Below are 19,930 nucleotides of genomic sequence, written 5' to 3'. Positions count from 1 at the left end.
ATACAGTTGTCCTGTAACCATCATTGCCCATTAAGACTTATGAATTCAGCTTTTGAGACTCTTTGGTCATCATGCACATAAAAAAATCAGGCTCTTGTTTCTCAGCCTTACCACCGTATAGCACTCATTCCTGGCTATGAACACAATATTAGAAACATCTAAAGGAGAAAAACCCTTGACTTGCCCTTTCCTAAAGGCATTTTTGTGCATGAAAATTGCCCTCTGAAGGGAATTAGAAACCAGTTCTTTAAAATATACCTTCTGAAGCTTACTTTCCATAATCCAATTGGAGCATGAGACTCCAAACCATGATATTCCTACATTTCACAAGAAATTGTCATGGTTTTATGATTTTCATCATCAGTATTCCACATCATAACATCATGTAGTACACTGGGATTTAATGCTCCAGTTCCATGGATTGTCAATAGTTCTGGTATACATTTCTCAGAAGAGAAGAACTACATATCGCAGAAGACTTCATTGTTTCATTCCTGTTTTCTGTTCAGAAGGAAAGATAAAACTGTTCGGGAGTCACAAGACTACCCCTTCTTTCTGCTTGTTTCTGCAGTGTGTGCTTCCTAGCCATCTCGCCTTCAGCATTAGAGTAAGGCCTTCGGTTTTTGGACACTCTCTCATTTCATTTGATTTATTAGCTTCAATTCTATTGTATTATATTGTGTTATCTTGTATTCTGATGTCGTATTTAGTAAATTAGTTTATCTCCTTAAGCTCATTGCCGCCGTTTTGTTTTTAGACCCATCTCCTTACCTTTTACCCCTTCCCCTTCTCCCAGGGCATGGGTGCACGGGTCCTTCCACCCCATTAGTCACGGAACCAGGCCGAACTGAGCTAGAACCATTATCAGAAATCTAAATAATTGACTCCATTCCCAAGTGTTTCTGCATGTTACACGAGTACATACTTCAAAGGCAGATTTATTCCAGCAAGAGACAGAATCAATGTCTTTCAAATTCTGCTTCCCATATATATTTCCTTTGCAGAGTTGGATAACAAAGACCCTATTTTGGCTCATGGGAGAATTACTTACAACTTTTTTTCTTGATCTTGTCATGATGAGTTTGAAGAAATGACCTAGGGCTAGAATGACACAACTACTCTACTTCTTAGAAACTTACTTTACACTTTCAGGAATAAGAAACAAGCACTTATCTGATATCTGTGTAACCAGACAATTTTTTTTTAATCTGCATGCTCTGAAATAAGTTGCCAAATCACATGCTTCCCTCATGGAACCTGAAAAAAAATTACTGAGTTTGAGTTGCTGTCAAACTTGCAGCTTTCCAAATTTCTGAGGAACAAATTGCCTTGGCTTCTCCAAAGTGGCTCTTACTTGTGTGCTCAGCCACTTCCTCTATACTTTATCTGCTTGGAGGTGCAAAATGTATTGTCTTAAAGTTTCCCTTTCTCCTACCCACATTATTCAGATAAGGCAGAATTTTTGCATTCTTAAAAATACCGTTGAGGCCAATTTTGAAAATAAAAGTTTAAAAGTAACTATCCCTCACCTCTCAGAGTGTGATAACAAGGTGTTAAAACAGAATGAGCAATGGAATACCTGCTACTTTTCAGAGTAAAGCTAGTGTGACAGGATCATCTCTCAAATTTCCAAATGAAGATGAAGGTGGGAAGTTCATTCCAAAAGAGAACTGCAGTTTGGAGGCACTGTAAACAAAAGAAAGTGTTTAAAAATTTTAATTTCCTTAGTAGCATACTGTTTGTGAGTGAAGTTTTTGAACACCAATCACTTCTTAACATAGTTACGTCTCTGCTCCTTACAAAGAGATTAAAAGTAGACCACTGGAAGCATCTTGCTAGCATTCAGAAGTCACCAAGTGAATATCCCAGAGGCAATTGAAGTCCATTATACACTTATCGGCACTTACGGGACATTGGGATAAAAATGATGAGCAAAGAGGAGATAAAGGAAGAAAATTACTTTGTTATCGCTTAGACCTAGTAGCCGATGCATGTATTCCCAAAATGCCAAGGAGCATTGCACCCTTTTGATAGAGATTTTACAGCTTTAAATTCAAGAAAAAAAAAAGAAGTACATGAATAAAATTACATGTCTAATTGTCTACAAATATGAAGCGGAAGAGGAGCTAATGAGAAGCAAAAACATGCAGAAGAGCCAGTTGGTGATTAAAAGCATTTATTTGCCTAATAAGAACTTTTACACAGTAATTTTCCTTTGCTCCAGGATGAGGGATGGTGGGAAAAAAAGTCACAAACTCATTTTTCCTAGTGACAAAGAATTAAAATTAAAACTTCTCATGTTTACTCACTGTATTTTCTCAGCCTTTGTCTTTTTCCAATAGTATTTATCCTCTGGTTTCACCTTGTCTCACAAAAAGCATCAACCTCAAAAATGAGTCAAGGACAGCTGCATTTTCCAAGAAACTACAGTTGCAGCCTAGAACATACATATTAAGAAGACTTGCAATCCTTTACCTTCTGTTTTCCTAGCTAGAAAGAATCATAAGTCAATTTGTTCCTCTTTCCTCATTACCTTCAAGCTGTATTGATATTTCAAGTTCATAAAAACAGAAGGAGTATTCTACACATTACTCTACTTAATAGCTGAATATAATTCCAGTCAGTCCAGAAGGTATTTTTTCTGTTCTGTGAGGCTCCTTCTCATTCCACTGACAGTACGGAAGCAATTTCTCATAGAATAATTTGGAAGATCCTTTCGATTTACAAGGAAAGCTTTGTTATTTCTGTCCCCCTCTTTTGAGGAAGGACAGAAATAACATTTCACAAACTACATGTAAAATAATATGGTTATTACTGCACTGTGGCAGATACGAAGTACAGCTTTATATCATAGGTAAGACTTGATACAAATGATGACTTCATCCTTCATCATGGGGCTCAGTCTGATTATTCCAGTTTTAATGGATGTTAAAGTGTACTCAACATTGATATGAATACCCTGAAAGCTCAAGAAAGAGCAAAGAGGAGTGGAGCAGTAGGGTTACAATGCCAAAAAAATTTAATATGGCAGAAATAAACTGGAGCTCTAAACCTAACTCTTCTGTTAGCTTCCAGTGCATTCTCTATTTAGCAGGGCTTTGAAACAAATGCTTCTTTTGCAGTGTAAACAATTAAATAGTTTTGAAACCTTTTCAGATTGTATACAGCCTGGGTTTATCAGCTGCCTATCCAAGGCCCATTATCTACTTTAAGAGCCTAATTCGTTTAGAGTATTCTATGTGTTAGCAGAATGATGTATATTACATTTGTAATTAATTCTCAGCTGGCATAATAATAAGTCTCTCATATATATATATAAAAGGTAATAATTACAAGATCTTAAAGGACATAAAGAACCTTGGCAACTTTTTTTTAACTTCTGAACTAAAAATGCTGATATGATTTTGTCATATTATTATACTCAAAAGACAGTGAGAGGTTTGTGTTAACAAGAAATAAGAGATTACATGGATATAATATACCACATCTGTAATTTAAAAATTAACTATTTATTAAACAATGCATTCTCATTTAATTCTACATATGTACATAATTAATTTATACAGACTTTTGCCTTAAAAATAGAGTATCTTTTTTAACAACTAGTTTTTTATTGAATGGATGCAAGGTTTTAAATTAAATTGCATTAAATGGTTTTGTATTTATTCTTGATTAAACTCTATTTTATTTATTGTCATCTTCCCAGCATGGTATCATCATGGTTGAAGAGGGCTGCAAATGCTATTTATATTATGCTGCACTGTCCTCTAATTGACCTTGTTTGTGCAACGGAATGGCTGCTTTTCTCAGGCTGCCAGCCCTTTATTGCTGCATTTTGACCATGCACTAGTGGCTCTTTGTGCTGCTGTTGAGTTCAAGAATCAATACTGCATTCCCCACACCCAATAAAGAAAGCTGACAGCATGAATTAACTGAGTGCAGCCAGTTGCATGGAGGGCTATTGTCTTTAAGGAAAATCCAGACGATTACAAGCCTCCATTGCTTAGTGGAGATTTTAATGCAAAGCGCGCGGTTGCTGTAATTTAAGTTTGGCCTGCTGCTCTGACACACTCCCCTTTGCTCCTGCTTCATGGTGTCCAAGCTATTAATGGCTGCCAACCTAAACACATAGGGAGACAAAGGCAAATAGTCACAGTCACACAGCAGCAGCAGTTCCTTCTGATTTAACAGCAACGCTTCTTTTGCATTTACAAAAATTGACAGGAGATCTTTTTTTTTCTCTTCCCTGAGTCTTCTCTGTTGAATTATTACATACAAAATATTCCAAATGAAAGCAAAAAAAAAAAAAAAAAAAAAGCCACGACATCAGAACAACAAAGTTTCATGCCCCAAACTGACACCTAAAGGAAGAATTCATGTGGGGCAAAAAATTGGAAATGTACACATTGACCAGGGCTCTCTCCCCTCTAGTTTTACTGAATCATCTAATAGGGATGCTGTCCAGCCACAGATACTTCAGTAAAGTTGCAAATAAATATTCACAGAAAAATCACTTTAAGTAAATGTAAAGTTAACAGTAGGACTTCTGCTATTAAAAGCACAAACAAAATCACTTTTTATGTCTTAAAAAAAAGAGTAATGGATTTTATTCAAGTTGCTATGATATTGAAAACTGTAGTTCCTTATGACAGATAATACTGTTGATTCAAATGGATTCGAACTCAGTTATTTAAAAGGACAATGTATTATATACAAACCATTTAACTCAAGCTTTTAACTTGTTTTTTTCTGTTGACAGTGGTAGGAGAGATTGTCTAGGGGTAATGCCTGTAAAGTTTTATCCATTTACCACTTCTATTAAAAAAAAAAAAAGAAGTTCTTGATTCCTACTGTCTGCTTACCTGCACTGTAAATATCTCAGGTATTTACCTAAGATAAAAAAAAACCCTAAGATTAAACCTGACATAAATGATACTTTTTCTAGACTATGGGTTAAGGAAAATAGTTCTCAGAATCCTTTAAGAAGCTTCTACTACAACCGAGAGAAGTTCTACATCTGCAATCTAATTCACGCAAGAGGTCTTCATCACATAAAAATAGTACATTGCCTTTGGATCCAAGTGTCCTTCTTTAGGTTTATCTAAGCCCCTGGACAATTTAAATTTAGCCTTGCAAGATCCTGATGATAGGTCTTCATTCCATTCCCCAGAAAGAGAAAATGGATTTCAGAGTAAATGAGGCACACATCCAAGTGATACGGGCATTCAGATAAGAGTTAAAGTTCTTTTTTCCCGAGTTGCAGACAAGCTTGGGAGGTGGCAATTGTACATGAAACTCTTTGACCATATGACTCCTTTGTGTGAGACAAGTACAAAATACTTCACAAGGGATCCATTAATCTCTTCTGCCATTAGCCTTCTAAGAGTTAGACACCTAGTCTTCTTCTGTAGTCAATGTAGAGTAGGAAGCACTTCAAGAGGATGAATCACCCCATCCCAAAATAGCAGTTAGAGACAGCGGATGAACTGTGTCATGGAGATCTATTTTCTTCCCCACTGATAGTTAAATGAGCCTGGGCAATTAGCTAAGTTAACTTTTAGAAAGCTAAAATGAGGTGAGATGAATCCTAGACTAGCCTTTTAACATATATCGGTTTAAAGGGAATGGAACATCTTGAGTAGGTATTTCTTTACAGTCCCTATTGTTCTGTCCACTGCAAAGGTACATGAGCAGAACTACACACAGATAATCCACAGGTGTTGGGAGTTACACATGCATTATTCCTTGCAAAATGAAGGTGCATGCAAACATGAAGCAGACATACCCCTCAGTTAAAAAAAGAGAAAGGAACTTATGACTACCCAGAAAAGAAGGTTCTTCATGCTGGAGATGAGAACCGAGAGCTGGTTCTATGATTTAACAGATATAAACAAATGTCTAGAGTAATTTTCCATAAATACTTGTTTTTTCAGGATCTTCTCCTAACAACTCCTCAGCTCTTTCTTCTGTGAGCTTCACATCTTGCACTGACAGCAAAGGTGTGCCAGGCTCTTCCTCTCTGAAATCACACATACATTTACTTTTCCAGAGATCTTGCTTGACAGACTGCATTTTGCACAAGTTCATAGAGCAGAGGCATAAATAATCCTAAAAAAATTTCCTAATATGAAAAATTGAAAAATGTCCAACTTTGAACACAACTTGTCCACAGTATAAACATTTTATGCAATGATTCAAAATAATAAAATCAGAAAAAGGGTGAAAGTAATTTGGAGTGACCTGCATTGTAATAACTCTCCACTGTACTGCAAAATGATGGCACTGAAAAGCAAAGGATCTATGGGAGAAAGGATAAAAGCATGGGAAGAAAGGATCAAGGATCACTGCATACAAGTAATAGCCAAATATATGTAAGGAAAAATAGCAAGGTGATAATAAATATAATCTAGGCAGGCATGCTGAATCCTGGGGAGGAATACAGCCTTGTATATAACATGGTCTTCACTCTGCTTCATCTAGTAGTAATGAAAATAATCTGACTGACATTAGAAAGAGCAGATTTGGACCCCAAATGGGTTTTAAAATGCTACTGTCTCCATGGCACCGGAATATCACTTAAGTTGCACACTGCAAACTTTTAAACATGTTGAACTCTTAACCAAGCTCAACACTGAGATATCCAGATATATTCACACGGAGAATGGTTCTCTTCAAAAAGTTTTTAAAATTGATCTGGATACAGAACTTCAGTGCATACTAAGTAAGTTTGAAGATGACAGGAGGAGCTGTAGATTCTACACCGATGTAGTTTTACCATTGCACCTCTGTGCAGGTTTGGGTGTCACAGTGTAAGAAGGACATAAAACTATCAGAGAACATCCAAAGGAGGGCTATGAAGATGGTGAAAGGTATAGAAAGCAAGACATGTGACGAACAGCTGAGAACCTTTTGTGTGCTCAGCCCAGAGCAGAAGAACTGAGGGGAGGCCTCATGACGGCTGCAGCTCCTCACAGGGAGCAGAGGGGCAGCGCTGAGCTCTGATCTCTGTGACAGTGACAGGGCCCAAGGGAACGGAATGGAGCTGTGTCAGGGGAGGGGCAGCTGGGGGTTAGGGACAAGTTCTGCACCAGAAGGTGGTGGGCATGGAACAGGCTGCCCATGGCAGTGGTCACAGCCCCAAGCTGCTGGAAGGAATTCAAGGAGCAACTCGACAATGCTTTCAGATGGAGGGTCTGAATTTGGGGTGGTCCTATGTGGAGCTGGGAGCTAGACTTGATTATCCGTGTGGGTCACTTCCAACTTAGGATATTCCATGACTTTCTGATCTCTCCCTGCCTTCAAGAAGGACTGTTTATATGTATTACTGGAGAGCAGAATTTGGCAGCACAGCAGTTAAAAAATATCACAGTCATGAATGATCAAAAGCTTACTCTATTCACAGTAGATTATTTTCCCACCTTGACTTATTAATAAACTTTAAAATGAATTTCAGACCTTGTAAAAATGTTGACAGCTAGGAAGTTTGGAATTGTTTACAAGACCCAGTTTTCAGGTAGAAAACAAGGGCAGAGCACATCTAGATTTCTTTTGAAAATAATATATTATTTGGATTAAAAACAGCAAATGATATGGAAGTAAGGTAAACCTAATTTGCATTATTCAGTTCAAAAGAAATGTTGCTTTGATACGACTGTGTTATATTTACAGTACGCCCATGTCCTCCTGGGAATTAGTTTTTTAAAATTCTACTTTTTTCTTTTTATTTCATTGCCTGTTTTATTCAACCAATCAGATTTGTAGTGGTGAAGCTATTCCAACTGCACTTTATCTATGAGATCATTTGCTACTGAATTATTTTCTGTGACTGAAAAGGAAGGGTAAACATGGAATTAAGTAAAACAGAGGTCTTACAAATGCTAGTAGTCACCACTAAATTCTTTATATTTGTAACAAGACATAGGCTGCTCACTCTCTGCCTTTAATGAGAGTTGTAACAAGATTATGTTCAAATGCTTTACAGAATTTTACAGTAATTCTAGTTATGTTCATTTTAAAATCACAAGCAAATTGAAACCTATATTGTGCAGAAGTGTTAATTGTCCGTTACATCTTGAAATCCTTCAAGCTAATATGAGCTAATGAGACTAAAAAGATAACGTTTCTGTTATTTTATTAACCTCTTTACTTATCTTACAAATATTTGTTTTGCTTTGATATGCTAGACAAAGTGTAAATGTGCAAAATCAGCTCTTACTTCAGTTGCTCTGCAGTTTCAAAGAACATGAATGGTAAGTAATGAAAAGGTGGAAAAGAATATTGGGGCATGATTACTACATACTCACAAAATTTTGGAATTAATTGCTGATGAAGTATGTACCAAGTGTCTGTCCTTGTCTGTTCCCCAAGACTGCATCATTTTTTAAATTTCTGTCACTGTAGTTGCATTTTCTGAGACTTGAAGGGCGGGTGGTAGGCTTTTGGAGCACCTGAGGTAAATCCCTAAATAAGAGACTGTGCTCCTGGGAAGAACAAAGAAACAAACAACCAAGCAAAACACGAACAAGCCATGAAAGTATTTTTGATGAAGCTTTAAGGTGACTCTCTTGGGAGTTCAACAACTGAATTTTGATATTTAGTTGTTTTGGATATCTATTTACATTTTTAACCGGTTAGTATTATTGTTAGTTACAGAAATGCTGAGATGCTCTCCCAGTCAAAAGTTAAATCTTCATTGTGCCCACAGGTATACAGATGAAAGACATTTCTTAACTTACAACTTACTTATCTGTCTAGGTAGATTGGAAAACACGTTATGCAAATCAAATTGTCAAATTTCTTAAGTAATATTTAGTCTGTATATAAAGGTTACTCACTTCATTCACTATTGAAATGCATATGCAAGCTAGGCAGGTGGTGCCTAGATAGTGGAGTAATACTTTTAGAACAGTTTTTTGGAATGGAAGAGAATATCTTATCACATAAAAGCTGTGCAGAATTTTGGGAGAATATGATGAACTGATTTAGAATTTGGAGAGTATATTAGGGTTAACACCTCTAATGAAAACTGCCACTTGAGCTTTAATCATCAAATGTTTCAATTTGAGGACTCATCTGAAAGGCAGATCACATACAGAATAGTCTGAAACTCTTTAATTGCCTTGTATAACATAACAATATACATTTTTAAGTAAGTGAATGCATTACAGCTTTGACTTTTGTTCTGATCATTTTGTGTTACAAATAGCAAAACACCCATCATTCTGCTCATCTGTTAGCAATTTTAATGTTGGTGCATAGGATACTCAGCCTGCATAATTTCTTTTACTCTTAATAGGAAATGTCTGGTTATGTCTTTTTACACCGAGGAGAGAATAGAAGCAGTTGTCTTTTGAAAAGAGTGCCTTTTCTTTTGGTACAAAAGAATTGGCATTTGTGTCCTTAGCAAACTATGAAGCAGAAGGCATTTGAAAGAAATGTATCTTGGTGTCCAGTGTCCACTCTGACTTGATTTATATTAAAAACTGTTGTGCACACAGCTCTTTCACCACTGGGAACTGGTGTGATTGTATTTAATATCTGGAAAGCTGATCCACATTTTCAGCTGTATAACTGGATTTGACCTCATGTGTGGAAATGGTGTACCTAGTACTGTGTATCCTCTCAGAGATTTTGTGGTCTGTTCACAAGAGCAAGTAAAGAGGTAATCAAGCACTCTCTGTTCTTCTTAAGGGGATGAAAACTCTAGCAACTGGACAGAAAAGCTCAAATGCCATTGCTTTTTGTTGACTCTTGCAATAGAGAGCTGCTAACCTTTTGCTGGTTGTTTCCCATATGCTAAATGGAGATATCACCACCTACTTCCCTGGGATGCTGTGAGGTTTAATTAACGGTGTTCTAAAGCACAACGTGACTCTTGTTGCTAGCTGGAATTTGTTCATTACATACATTTGGTATTTTGGATCAGCCACAAGTCCATGGTATCCATATTACTGATATTAAAGGAAACAAGTTATTACAGAGCAGGTTCCAGGAAAGTAACAGATTTTGGGAGTCTGCCGCAAAGTCTCACTGATTTGTAGAGGTATCTTGTGTCTTTCAACAGATTTGCAATCTCTTCTTCCTTACACTGTTCAAATCCATCTGAATAATGATAGGGAACATATGGCTTTATTTTTAAACACTGGAACAAATTTGAGATGAGCAGCTCTTAAGTTATAAATCACATACTATAGTCCATTCCCGAAGAATAGTAACATCAGTAAGCCAAGGACTTCTTTTGGAGGAGTGGAGGGGGGCATGGCAACCATGGTCCAAACTGAATCCTATTAGGAGAAGCTTTTCCGAAGACCATGCACAAGAACATATCTTACTGAGAAAGCAATATTGAAGGTATCAGGAGATTTCAAGGATATTTTTCAGGCCAGAAAAAAACAAGCCCCTTTTTTCTTGTAAGCCAAAAATATTGGGGCTGTTGTGACTTCCAGCTCAAATAGCTCAATTCAGATATAACTACAGGGAGGAAAAGGCAGAGCTAAATGTGGGACAATGTTTGGTTTATGAGGCTGAAGAGAGAGACTCCCCATTGCAAGAATGGAAAGCTTTACTTATGCTAATCAAAGTACATAAGCAATAATGAAATAATACAACAGAATGAATAAACCATTCAACCTCATAAACTACAATAGAAACTTTGGTTCTAAACTCTAATAAACCTTAATTTCTTTAACTAGTTTCCCATTGTAAAAGTAAAATGAAAGGTTCCATTGAAAGATTAGCTTTACAGTCAGCAAAAAAATCTGTGGTCCAAAATTTTAATGTGTTGTGGCTTTTTCCATCATCCAGAAATTATTTTTTCTTTTTAAAGAAAACTATTTCCCTTGAAGATATAGATTCTGGTTTGGATTACATCATGCAGTATTGATGTTATTTTTTTCCTCATGACTTTAAGTTAAATTCAGTAATCTTGTCTTTTTGTTAAACATTTGTGGGCATCCCCCTTGAAATAAAATGTCCTGTGGTCATTCAGCTTCTGGGGTTTTGCATAATGCATTTTAAGCGCTGAATAGGTTGGGCTGGGGAATTCTTTTGTGTCACCATTTTGTTACTGCCTGGTGAAAGCAGCAAAAAGACTATCAATATTTTATTGAATATAAGGACCCGTGCGGTTTTTGTCTGTGCAAGGCAATGAACCAGAGTCTCATCTCAGAAAGACTGGTGTGAATGCTGTCAAAACCAATGCAGCTCCTCCAAATGCAGGCAGTGAAATGGAGAGCAGAAAGCTATCTCAGACACTGCTTTTTTTTTTTTTCTTGAAGAGTGTGCAGTTTTCAAACTTCCCTTAACCCCATGCTATCTGCCATGAGCACCTGGGGGAAAAAAAAGAAACGCAATTTCAAAATCGAGACAGGCCTTTCTAAGAACATTGTGAACAGAGTTGCTGCCAAAGTTGCAAAGCAATGGTAAAGTAACAATAGTAAAAGCTATTGGATGAAAACAAGCCAATGAAATATACTGACTGAATGTTTTCTGTACTGCTGCTTGAAAAAAAAGTCAAATTTGCAGTATGTTTTCAGTAAAGAAAAATATCAGATGAGATTAAATACTGATTTAGAACCTTTGTGCTTGTTATTCAGATCTGGAAATGTGAACCTTCCTTTGTTTGACCAGTTTAAGTTAGTAATTCAGGCTGTAATTCTGATTCCATGTGTGCATATTCTTGCATTATATTCAACACCAAAGAACATGTAGGCTGTTTACTGTGCAAATACAATGCATAAAAATTGTCTGCCTTGAAAAGCTGATGATTTACAGCTTCAGTCCCTATTCACATGCTTCATTTTATGGACTTGAGTACTTCCACTGAGAGTAAAGACATACCTGCCTCCTTCTTTGACAGATAAGGGACCAATTTTATGGATAATGAAAAGATGAGTGCTTAAGCAATGCAGATAGGAATTAAGAACAGGCCAGAGTTCCAGCAGGACAATGTTGCAGCCACAGTAGGTGCAGATCAAGACTTTATAGAATTCTGAACCATTCAAACACATGTGACCAAGAATCTTTAAAAATCAACACATGCTGCACAGTCTCTGGTTTTACATGTTATACCTGAATACCTGATTTCACATCTGGATCATAAAGAAGCAAGTAGAGTTTAAAGAGGAAATCATAAACAGACAGGATTAAAATTATCTTTGACAGAAGAAAAGTATGTAACAGTGATGCAGAACTGGAAATCATGCAACGTGATGTAATTATTTTAAAGGAAATGCTAGCAGCTTTTTAAAAGCCTGTGGATACACAACTGTTAAATTTTAATGCTGCTGTTTGTATGTATTGGAATTATGGAAATTTGCATGAAATTTTCAGTCCTGTTTTATCCAGGTCTCCTCTGAAACAAGATTGTGACCTCAGTAGGGTTATTCAACTTAATAAAAATTTTAAATAAAATAAATAAGTAATGCCCAGTCATAGCTCATTTGAAGGACATCAATCATACATTTGTAAATTGTGGATTAAAATTCAAGAACTACAGGGAAGAAAAAAAAAAACAACCAACCAAACAAAAAACCACAAAAACACCTAAGACCCAGCAGAATTCAACATTTTATCAAAGTTTCTTTTATTCATTCCTTATATGAACACAACAGCTTTTCTCAGGCTTTCACCTAGAAATTACCCTGCATTTATTCACAAGTGCAACACTATTCAACAAGATAAACTTTTGAGTATCCCTCTAATCTAATGTCCTCTACATCACATTCACTTGAATTGTTTACTCTGTGAGTTGCATTGCATTGCTTTCTTAGGTGCTACTCTATGGAGATGCTCTTGAGAGTTTGGCAACATTCAACTCACCTGACATCAATCAGGCACTTTTGCAAAGTGCCAACTCACTGAGCACTTTCTGATTTGCCTCTGTACACTCTGCATAGCCCTGCAGGCCCTCCCCTGCTCTCTGTAGGTGAGAAGTTTTCACTGTCTGCAGTGAAAGAGGCAGAACATCAGAGGTGTCCTATCTACCCTTAGTGTACCTATAAAATCTTTGTAACCTTAGTCAGAAGCAAAATTTTGGTCTCCAAAGTTTTCACTAAGTTATGGATGAAAGTTAAGGACCCAAATCTCATTCTCACAGAAGAGATTTCTGCTGTCATCCGGATAACTCAGAAGTTGCTCAAGCTGCCATAGCAGTGGGATCTGACACTGCTTTTTCTCTAGAGCTTTAGCAGCTCCTACTGATCAAACAGCAGGGAAAAGAAGCTGTCAGTGAGGGAAGGAGAGGCCCAGGATGCCTTATTATGCAGGAATTTATTGCAGAAGTGGTAGGATAGGATAAGATTTGGAGGGGAACTGTTTCTCATAACTACTTCTGTTATGCGTTGAGAGCTCTGTGTGGAAATGGCAACTGGATTTTGTGCTTTGAGGTAGTTTCTTCCTATCATTGGTTACCTCACAGCCATCTGAGAAGACCATATTTAACACTCCATGGTGCTCAGAAGTACCATGTATTTTTGTCTCCAGTGACAACAACTGAATGGTCATGTAATTTGAACCAGAAGACAAAATGCCCTAGCCGTGGGTGGATACAGGTGACTCCTTGCTTCTCCTACTGCCCTGCCACCCACCAAGGTCAGTGAGGTACTTTTTTTTTTCTGCAAAAAGAGAGAAGATAATTCAGTGGTAAATAATACTGTGATTTTCACCTGATTTAGGTTAATCCAAACTCTTCAGCTGGAGTAGATCCCCTACCAACAAAGGAATACTAATGGCATGAGCTGAATATTGAAACATATTTACATCTCGTTGTAATGCATTCCCCATTCTCCTTTTTGGGTGGAAGCAGGGAGAGCCATGCAAAAATAAATGACATTCTAACCAGTGCCACTAACTTCATCTACTGAGGGATGGGCAATGACTTCTGAAGCAAAGTTTTGTCTTCTCTCTTAAGAGAGACAGATCTAAATTTGGCCAACTAATGCTGAAGAGAATGAAAAGGAAAAAAAGGTGCATGTTGGCCCTCCAGTTTAGACCTTACAATGAAATCCTTCACTGAAATGACTTAGTAGTTGATGTTAGTGTTGAAATAACTGTCCACTTCCACAGTACCTTTTCTGTTATTTACCCTTAGGGCTGTATTCAGCTAAACAGAGAGAATCTCAGTGCTCCTGACAATGAGAGACAGTTCCCCATAGCTGTAGTCAAACTTGGCATTGGGACTGTCCATGAATTCTGGCTCCATCATACAGGTCACTTAGCATCAGCTTACAGATTTCTGAGCTTTAATTTATTTATCGAGGCCAAATAACTTCAGTGGGTTCTGCAGCTACTCAACAACTCTCAAATCAAGCAATTTTATTTAGTTGCCTAACAAAGAGATTCAGTACCAGAGCTATAGTCATGGAAGTTTTTACATGTAGAGAGTGAAACTGGTGGCATTAATCTAGGCAGGCATTTTGCCTCTGGGTCCACAGGCTCTGCTAATCGAGCTTGGGACTGACCTATAGCACTCCACAGTCATCTCTGTTTTGGGCTTTCTTGATTTAACACTGCCAGATTAGAGCTAATTTGAGCTGGCTCTGTGATGAAAGGAGTTTCAAAAGGCAACCAAGTTCAATATACGGTGCACCAAGCCATTGCCTTCCATTTGCTGAATTCAGTGTTCCTGCTGTTGAGGGTTAGGGTAAGGAGAGTACTAAGAGTATGGCAGCTGCACAATGTTGAACTAGTATCATTCTTGCTTTGCTAGTAAATCAGCTAATGTGCAGAAAAATGGTGGCCCACGTTTCCCAAGGTATAGGCTGCCTTTGGTGTTTGCAGCTCAGGCTGAACTGCTGACTTTAGCACTTGGCTGCAGGTAGAAATTGGTCCATTCAAATCTCTGATGTTCAGGCTTGTACTCATGACTAATTCTGAGGGCAGCTTGCTGAGGTTCACTCTGAAAATCAGTGGGAAGCAGGTGCAGAATGCAAAACAAGGTTTCCAAATTGTTGGCCTTTTTACTTGTTTCTCTCCCAAAGCTATTCAAATCTTAAAATTTGTGGTAAAACAATATTGTCTGTAAGACACTGTCTTTTTTTTATGGTCACTGTTACTATATGGAAACACAGATAAATAATTTTGGTAGGTTTCAAGTGACTTTAAGATTCAGTCATCCTTTTGAAAGAAATTATGTACACTCACACATGCACACACACTCGTCAAGCAGTTTGAAAGTCTACAAATAAAATCAGGAGAGAAGGTACTTTCCTCTTTAAACATTTAGAAACAGGCTTATTTTTCTCCCCAATTATAGCAACTACACAAAGGAGCAATAAGTCTCAGAAGATTTGTCAGAAATCCTCCAAGTCCATGACACCAGTTTCAAAGAAAACCACTGGTTCCCTTCAAAGTAGTAGTCTGCAGCTGCCTGATAAAAGGCCACAACCCAGTACAAGGTAATCATTAGGCAGACGTTATTATTATTTTGCTAATTAGTCAAAAATCATTGGATTTCCTGCAGTTTCCTCCTGCTGAGCAATCATTTGATCTTTCTTATGTTGACAAACATGCAAGTCACCAATTGTGCCTCATTTATCACTTGACAAGGACAATGTTTGCTTCTTCTTATGTGAAGAAGACTAAGAACAAGAAAACAGACAAGAAGATTCAGAATATAGCTATCCTTCCTTTTTACCTTGACTGATACAGTGTCAACACCTACCAAATGAACAGAATCTGCAGTAAGCTATAAAGCCAATGCTAGATCCTGAGGGAAAGTGTTACTGCAGAATTCTTACTATGACCCTTACACAAAATAGCCTGGAAATACTTCTGCTTAAGTAAAATGTAGAGAACTCTGTGCTCCAAAAAAGGACCCCGCAGCATTTCCCCTGCCATGCTAGAAAAGTATCAAAATGTGGCTAAATTTAACTAAGTACTGAGGGGGGAAAAAAATAAATATATGAAGAAAAAAATAGTTTGTAAAATGTAAAAAGCAAGATAAACTTGTAGAATTCAAATCCCCAAATTTAGTTTGAAAGGCAAGGATAACATCAAACATTGTTTTGTTTCCAAGAGACTTGCAGTATGTGTTTTGAAATTCCTTCTTGTTTCTGACATACTGAAACTTTTTTGCTCGGCAGTTTAGCATATCACAACATTATTTTTCCTAATTCATTTTATGAATTAGTCTTATCAGTTCTCCATGACAAATAAATAATGGGGAGCTGCTACAGAAAGAAAAGACTGACAGTAAACATGGGAATGTGAAAAAGTATTTTGAAAGCTGCAAAAAATAATTTTCTGTATAGATCATTTGGAGAAAGAGAGATAAGTATCTTACTGAGATTCCATATATGATTTTAAACAGGTGAGGTAAGCTGCTGAATTTATGTGACATTGATATTGATGTCTGTGTCTTCAAGAGAGCCTGGAAATCAGCCTTTAATATCTTTACATCAAAGTGTTTTCATTAGCTAATAAAAATAAGTGAAAACATGAGCAAGAAGGGGTGTGTGTGAAAAATAATGTGTTCTACCACTTTCATGGAAGAGTATGAATCTCCCATAATTAAGGATTGTGCAAAAATGGATTTAAATGCACATTCACTGCTTGCTCAAACATATATTTTTCTAGGGAGGTAATAGTGATTGCTTGACTTTTATTTACATGCAGTTTGAATTGGCTTTCAAAAATACAGTTTGTGTGCTGAATGATCTCAGCTACTTTGTGAAATTACTTGATGTATTTTCATTGATGTTTAAAAATATAACAATATAACCATCTCCTTGCAGCCTGCTCTACTGCTGCTAAGGATTCAGAAACAGATGCATCAGCTCTCATTTTAAAGAGACCTTACTTTGCCCTCTGTGTTAATAAATCAATCTAATACGGCAATGTCGGCACTCATGTAACTGGGTCAGGCCAGGGCGCGTCCTCAGTTCACCTCAGGCAGGCTGATCACTGATCACCAATGATTTGATTAGCTGTGCCGCAAAGAACGATGGGGTTCTGTAGCTGCAAACACAGCTGCCCACATCCGGACCACAGCGAAGCCATGAGGCCTTCCAGTCCTGCAGCTTCCCTGGGCGCTGTGCAGCCTGTCAGGGCAGCCTGCCCACAGCTCCCTGCAGGTCCCATGTCTTCCGTGTGGTTTCTGCCAGATGAAAGGAGCTGGAGAAGAAATCCTAAAAAAGCCATAACTGCAGTCTGCTTTTAAAAACAAATACACAAGTAATTGCCAAACAAGACAGTTAGGACCCCGGCTGGACAAACCGCCGATAAATTGCACTGAGCTCCGGCCTGCCCACCACCCCATGCTAACTGTTTGGGGGGATGAGCACTTGCTGACTGTAAGGAATTTGATATGTAAAAGGGCATCCTTAACAGTTCTCAGCCATTAAATTCAAGGATGTAAGCATTTTCTATTTTCCTTCAAAATGCACTTCACTGAAGAATACTTTAAACAAAAAAAAATTAAGAACGTTCATACAGCAGCTCTGGCATTTTCCCTTCTCAGGCAAGACCTTGCACAAATGTTGACAGCTTCAGCTACCTTCCTGCTTCTCCTCTGAACATTTGTGAGAAAGCAGAGCCGAATGAGACACACAGACATGATACAGGAATATTAATACAGAGGTTACCTCAGTTAATTCTGTCCATTTTCTGTACCTTCTGCACACTGGCTCCTTGCACAGTGAGCCTTATTGGCACTGCTAGATAAAGCACGTCAGGTCTTTGCCAGTTCAGCTGTTAACAGAAATGTAGTTTTAGCACTGCATAAGGGAGCATATCTGTTCTCTTAAATTCTAAATTTGTTCAGATAAGTATTTGTGTTAGAATGGTTTCCTATGCTCAGCCAGGGCAAAGGAAATGCATTTGAAGGTGGATCTGAACACCACAGTTGAGCAGTTGAGAAGTGAGAGAGTTGAGAACAGCTGAGCAGTGCATGGCAGATGTGAAGTGTCCAGTCCGACATCAGACACCAAAAAGTTCAGAATTACTTCAGTCTAATAAATTTATGCAAAAGGTTCATTTGGGGAAATAGCAGTCTGCTGGTAGAAACTTTGCTAGCAAATTCTTGGTATAAATTATTCATTTCAGATTATTAGCTGAGGTGAAAGCACAGATAGAGATTGTTTGTTTGTTTAATAAAGCAAAAGGAAATAAGAAACTAAGAAGTATTACACTTAAAAATCACATAAATAAGAACAAAAGATAAATAACTTTTCTGACTCTGATAAAATTGAAGTCCTATATGCTGTCCCTTAACCATGAAACTATTCATTTTTATTTTCCTCCAGGTAATACCACAATTTCATTGCTACAAGGACACTTAAACTGAGGCAGTGACAAAATGCTTATATGTAAGGACTCTGATTTGGAAAATGTATATGGTTTTCCCTGATCTTCTTGAATTGTGATATATTTTACTTTAAATTCCACAATTCTCACTTTCATTTGAATTCTTGAGCATTGGCAGTTTTTTACAGATTTCTTATATTTTCATACACAGAAATCTACCAAGAAAATTTTGGCAGCAGCAGCTCAGAAAGTGAAGTACAGTGGAACGCCATGTTCCTAAAACAACATAATTATGCATCTTAAATATGGCTGAGTTTAAGAATGCCAAAAGGACATGAACGCTCTGCTTCTATCCTGCCTACCAAAGAGCAGAATTAATAGCTTGGATAAATGCAGTATAATCACAAAACATAAGCAGAGTAAATCTAGGATGGAGTAAAATTCAGTGAAAGGGATGAAGGGATCACAGTTTGAAGAAAATGTGAAATAATTTGAATTTCTTTCTTTCTTTTTTTTTTAAATGCACCACCTGTAATGAACTTCTTTAAAAAATGTGTGTTAAGCCTTTTCTTGATCTATCTGTATTACTATAGCTATTACACTGTCCTTTCTTATATTTAAGTATGTCATCACAAACAAAAGAAAATTATCTACCTGGTGTGCTACATCCAGTTCTGGGGACCTCAACACAAGAAAGACAAGAAGCTATTGGAATGGGTCCAGAGGAGGGTCGCAAAGATGGTCAGAAGGCTGGAGCATCTCCCCCCTATGGAGACAGGCTGAGAGAGTTGAGGCTCTTCAGCCTGGAGAAGAGAACACTCCAGAAGGACTTTATAGTGGCTTTCCAGTACCTGAAGGGGGCCTACAGGAAAGCTGGGTAGGGACTTTTGTAAAGGCAAGTAGTAGCAGGATGAGGGGAAATGGTTTTAAACTGGAAGAGGGTAGATTTAGACTAGATGTTAGAAAGAAATTCTTTCTGGTGAGAGTGGTGAGACACTGGAAGAGGTTGCCCAGTGAGGCTGTGGACGCCCCCTCTCTGGAAGTGTTCAAGGCCAGGAGTTTTACAGAATAGTGCTACACTGCACACAGAATGTACCAAAGATTCAGCAATTGCCACAAAAATGCATTCATATAGAATCTACGTAAACGTATTTTTTAATGTCCTGTACAGAAGATGGATATTGTTAATTAAACAGTAGATACATCGTTAAAAGTTTCATTCATAATTTGTCTTTCATATCTTAAAGAGGATCCAGTAGTAGATGAGACATACCCTTTAAACTGTGCACCAAACTTCATATAGTTCTTAAGACAGTTCCGCTGCAGTGAAACAGCAAAGTGCCTGAAACATCTCCAGAGCAAGTGAATTTCCATTATTGGTGCCAGTCACTAGATATTGGATAATGGATTGGTGTTAAGGCATATGTCTAAGATCAACATTTTTTTATTTCTGGCATGTCCTCATTAATAATTCAAAAAGGGAAGAGGAAGGGAAAGAAGAAGAGGAAGAGGAAGAGGAAGAGGAAGAGGAAGAGGAAGAAAGAGAAAGAGAGAGAAAGAGAAAGAGAAAGAGAAAAGATAAAAGAGAAAGAGAAAGAGAAAGAGAAAGAGAAAGAGAAAGAGAAAGAGAAAGAGAGAAAAAGAGAGAAGGGAAAGAGAAAGAAAGAGGAGAAAGAGAAAGAAAGAG

At 37.5% G+C, this 19,930-nt stretch overlaps 1 long non-coding RNA gene across 1 annotated transcript in view; it reads right to left on the bottom strand.

The window, feature by feature from the left end:
- LOC110395168 overlaps positions 1,180 to 19,930 on the bottom strand; it is a 58,155-nt gene continuing 39,404 nt past the window's right edge. Inside the window, exons 2-3 of the long non-coding RNA XR_002436207.1 lie at positions 1,580 to 1,686; positions 1,180 to 1,257 (exon numbers count right to left, since the gene is read on the bottom strand). This is a non-coding gene — a long non-coding RNA (uncharacterized LOC110395168). The remainder of the gene's footprint in view (positions 1,258 to 1,579; positions 1,687 to 19,930) is intronic.

Source organism: Numida meleagris, chromosome 2 (genome assembly GCF_002078875.1).
Source record: "Numida meleagris isolate 19003 breed g44 Domestic line chromosome 2, NumMel1.0, whole genome shotgun sequence".
Lineage (NCBI taxonomy): Eukaryota > Metazoa > Chordata > Aves > Galliformes > Numididae > Numida > Numida meleagris.
Note: the sequence above shows the minus strand (reverse complement) of the source record. Positions and strands in the feature narration are given on the sequence as shown.